The 5,197-nt window shown below is 40.6% G+C and overlaps 1 pseudogene; it reads right to left on the reverse strand.

Moving 5' to 3' along the window:
- Nucleotides 1–3,521: 3,521 nt before the first annotated feature.
- Nucleotides 3,522–3,676, reverse strand: LOC116074177 (annotated as a pseudogene).
- Nucleotides 3,677–5,197: the final 1,521 nt, after the last annotated feature.

Raw genomic sequence — 5,197 nt, forward strand, 5'->3', positions numbered from 1 at the left:
AGCTCCTGATTAGTCAGGTTTCTTATACTCAAAATCCAACCATGAGACCCAAACTTCCTCCTTTAAAGGTTTCATTGTTGTTTATAGGGATTTCTTTTCTAGGTAGTGTCTTTAAGTTTTCTATTGACTTCCTTTGGCACCTTCCACTGTAGCTTGAAAGAGCTGATTAGATTAGGAAGCTGGCTTTGAATCAGTTTTATACTCTTTACTCAAGTCTAAGTTATTTGTATATTTCTTCAATCCTTTATTACAGTCAGCTTCTCAGAGAGTGAACACTCCCATCAATGACCTCAGAAGCACATTCACACATTTCAAGCTGCACTCTACAGAATGCTTCTTCACCCTAAGAGTCATCTCCTTGGGTTTGCTGCTTTCTCTGTATCCTGGTAATTTGCCAACAGAAGGTTCTCCAGCTGTCCTTGCCTGCTGGGGATGGTCTGGTGCTGCTATGTATCCAAATGCTAAATACTGCATCCCAAGACCTGGTTGCCCCAAAATTAGTGAGAATTCTCGTGTACACCAGATTTTGTTGTGCAAACCTTATCCCCCAAGTTATCCCTGATTGGTTAATAAAGATGCCTACTGCCTGGGCTGGGCAGAAGAGAGGGGTGGATCAAAGGCTTGGGGGTCTTACATAGGGACCAGGGGGGATAAGGGAAGAAGAAACTAGCTGTGGAGTAGGTAGATAGTGAGTACATGACCATGAGGGCTGGCCTGAGGCAGAACATGGCACGTGATATCTCAGGGATTACTACAGGGAAGTAGACAAAATAGCGTGGAGAGTTGATATTTACTCAGCTCTAGTGCTTTTAAGCTGAAGGTTTCTGTGTCTTTTATCTGGGAACAACACAGTCTGAAGCATAATAGGTATTTAATAGATATTTAAAGATATTTAAATATCTAATAGATATTTAAAGACAACATGGGGTGTGGCAACCTCCAGAGTAATAATTACCACAGTACTTGACTATCTAAGTATCGTCCTTTCCCTCAGATTCTGCTTTTGAGCTTTACCATGCTTTAGTTATTTTACTCAACTCTTTGAAAAACAGTAGTGTTGTTGTTTTCCCTGACTTCATGCTTCTCCTCTATCTTACTTTTCTATTCCTACATCATGTGTCAGCCCCACTGTTCAGTCTTGTCTTTTGTTTTTCAGATGTGTCATAATTTGTCCTGAAAGGCGAATGTAGCTCAATATCATTGGAATGATGACTCGCAAGTTTCCACATCTATCTTAACCCCCAAATAGTCTCCGGTGAGAGATGCCCAGGTAGAGTTAAACTACGATCTTCAATCTACCGTGCCTTAACTTCCTATTTATAACCTTCCATATATCTATCTGAGCACATAAATTTCATCCCTTTGACTTGTGATTCATAAATCAATTCATTTATTCATTAACTTGTCCAATAAGCATTTGCCAAGTGTGTATTCTGCATGGAGTTATAGGCAAGTCAGTGACAGTACAAGAGCAAATGACCTACCTTGAGTCTGACACTGAAGGTTTTCCATCCATCATTATCACCATCACACACTCTTCTCCCATGATTCCCAACATATCTAAGAGCTGAAGTCTAATTTCCATCATTCACACTAACTAGGTTTTTCTTACCTTTGTGCCTTTGGTCTTTTGTTCTTCCTGCCTGGAATAACTGCTTCCCATTTGTCTGTCCTCTCAAAAGTGCATATGTCCTACAAGTCACATGTATTTCAATAGTATTATCATAACTCCATTTCTAATTTTTGCATCCCTAAAGGATGTTGTGACCCAGTGGTCCCTTCTTTTGCTGTGATCATAGGAAATAGGAAGGCACAAAAAAGTCTTTTGGTAACAGGTTCATCTTAAGTCTTTTGGTGGATTTCTTGTAGCAAGGACTAACTTCCTGAACAAGGACAAGATGAAACCAGTCTTTTCCATCCATTGCTGAGCTCTTTGCAAAATATACAGGTTTCCTGAGGCTGTGAGGCCTGTGCTAGGCTAGCTACACATGCAGCTGACTCTGTGAGCCCTGGCTCCGCTGGCCCTGCTTCTCTGCAATCTCATAGTGCTTGCTGGCAGATTCAAGCCTAGAAATAGAAGAAACTAGCTGAGAATATGGAACACCAGTCTACAGCGTGAAAGCTGCAGCATGTAAGGATTATTCTGATGCCTGTGGGACCTCATGATGGTCCTCTTCTAGAAGGTCTAGCTCAAATGGGTATTCAACAAACCCAAAGCCCTATGGGAAATGCAGTCTGGTGTTTTGAGGAGAAGGAACACAGCAACCCAAACCAAAACATACCGTTTCTTCAACATCTCCTAGGTGATTGAGCATGAAAAAGTTCTTAGAGTTGACCTCTACCTTTCAGACTGTGGCATCTACACAAAACTTGACCTGTGTCAAGTATGCCATTATCACTGGTTGATGTCCTTAAGGTCATAGTTGCATACTAGATTCACAGTATGGGGACCTATTTTCACCAAGAAATCTTCCAATGGCTTTTAAAGACTCTTTCAAATGTTGAGTGACTAGACCTTACAAAATGACCTAGCTTAAACTTTCTAAGACAGATCACAGACACTGAATTATAACTGTATTACATGATCCAGTGGAAGGGAAGGACAGTGGCAACTGGAATTCCTTACTGGTCTTCTACCCAAGAACAAGAGCAGGGCATCAGTGGGAATAAACCGTCCCTACTTACCATGCTGCACTTACTCTCAGAACTAGAGAACTGGTCCCAGGCATAACCATCTCTGACTTCACTACCCCAAGCAGTAGCCTAAAAATTCAGCCTACATCTTGCTAAAACATGTAATGAATTAAAGCATATGATCCATATGGACTTCCAGAAACATTGGATCTAGAAGTATCTGTCCTTGGAGCTATTATGCCAGCACCAATGACTTTACCCTATAGGATGTCAGACCACAAAGACTCCTGGGGTTAGACTTCCATGCACAGCTTTACTCTTACATGGTCTGTAGAGCAAGAAAAAATAAGGATACAGTAAACGATATTTTCCATTACTGATCTTATAGCCTGGGGTTCTTGTCCTGTTATAGTGGTCGACTCTCATTATGAACTTGAATAGTCAATGATTCTTTCTAGACCCCCACAAGCATACCCATACAGGCTTACTTTTACAAAATCAGATATTCAAGGATCCAGAGAAAGAACTGGGAAAGTTGACATCTATCTATGTTGGATTGCTTCTTGTTTCATTTTTGTTTTATAGTGTTTACTTTCTGTTGCATGCTTAGGGCCTGTCAGAGTGCATGTCACACAATAAGCAGGCATACTCGAGGTGTAGAAGAATGAATGTATCGGGGCTTTGGAAGTCATTCATTCTTTCAAGAGTAATCAATATATTTTTAAAAGCTTGCAAAGTTCTGGATTTCTTTTCTGTCTCCCTCTTTCTTTCTCCACAATCATTTTACAAACATCTCAACTTGAATCATAATCCATACTTCATTCTGCAGGCATAATTGCCTATGATATAGGAAGTCTGTGCTATTGGCATGAGTACCAGTCACTCACATAGGGCTTGCATGAATGTAACATCTCACAACCTCAAATTATGTAGTTGAGGCTCCTGTATTTGGGGAAATAAAGGGAGTCAACACACCTAGATGACATGCCTCATACTAGGAAACTACATTTGTGATCATAATATCTCCCTGCGAGGTAAGCACAGCACACTCTTCCCATCATTTCTACCATAGGGTTTAAGTTGTGGATCTGTGTAGAAGAAAAGTAGTAGTCAGAAGTTAGAATTAGAGGTATAGGTGGAGCTAATATCATCTAAGGGCCCCAAGTTATGTCCACACCCAAAGCTGACTGATTTTTTTCCTATGGGAACCTGCAAGAAGTCTGGGCATGGTAGAGCAGAGGGAAAGAGACTGAGTGGCTAAAAGATATGAGTACAGGACCAGAGTCTTCAAGCTTTCTAGTATGGACCTCCTTATGGCTATAAGTAGTAGAAAAGGCTTGAGCTCTACCTGTATGGTTCCAAGTGGCAGGGATCCTGGTCTTCCATGGGACTCAGGCCATGGAAGGAGAAGCCCATTCTGATAACTACAATTCCTTCCCTTGACATTGTTGTCTGTGAGAATTACTGTTAAAGACTTGGTCTCTAGCTGGTGGAATTTATCTAAGAAGTGGAACACTAGGAGTGAGTGGAAAATTATAGGAAGTGGGTTTTGTAAACATATTCTCTGGAGTTTTGTCTGGTCTCAGGCATCTTAATACCTTTTTGCTACTGGGTCATCATGAGGTGAGAAGCTTCCTCGCATGCTCCCACCTCTGTAATATTTTGCCTTGCCTCATGCTCAGTATGATAGAGCTGGCTTGCCATGAACTAAAACCTCTGAGAGTGTAAGTCAGAGCAGATATTTCCCCTTATAACCTGTTTCCCTTAGATATTGTCACAAAGTCAAGAAACTAACACAGAAAATTGATGCCTGGGAAATGAGGTCATTGCTATGAACATTCCTCATTATGTGGCTCAGAAGCCTTTAAGAAGTAACTTGTGAGAGAAATTTAGGGAAGCAAACTAGAGAGGCACTAGAATGATATGATTAGGGTTTTATCTTCAGTTCTGATGGGAGTTTAACATATCAGAACAATAACAGAAACACAGACAGAAGATTCATCTCACAGTTTCTGATGGGACTAGGACTCTATTTGGAACTGAAGTAGAGACAATTTTCTCAGACTTGGTGGGAAGGTGAGTTTAATTATGACAAACTAGTTAATATGGCAGAAGAAATGTCAAGGTAGCCCAAAATTCACTATGGTCATCGCTGCTGATTTTAGCCAAGTTTATAATGAGAATTGGGAGCAAAGAGCAGAATAGAGAGATTTGAAAATAATTTGGCCAGAAGATGAACTCATTAGTGCATTTCTCAATTCTCATCAGAGAAACTTCTTCTTTTCCGTAGATGGTAATAACACAAATAGACACAACTGGCCAAGGTGCAGAGAATAATACATTGAAAAATGCCCAGTCCTTAGTTAAATATCTGTATCACACCTGCTTCTCCAAAATCCCAAGAACCATCATGGAAGAGAAAGCATAAAGATTTTAAGAGCATGAGGTGGTGGATGACCAAGAGGAATATCTTGGTTTTTCAGACACATCAAGAAAATAGCACAAATGAACCCACAGTGGGTATGACAACATACATGAGACCTACGTAGGTTTAAGCCAGACA

This window comes from Mastomys coucha, unplaced genomic scaffold, assembly GCF_008632895.1.
Source record: "Mastomys coucha isolate ucsf_1 unplaced genomic scaffold, UCSF_Mcou_1 pScaffold23, whole genome shotgun sequence".
NCBI classification, from domain to species: Eukaryota; Metazoa; Chordata; class Mammalia; order Rodentia; family Muridae; genus Mastomys; species Mastomys coucha.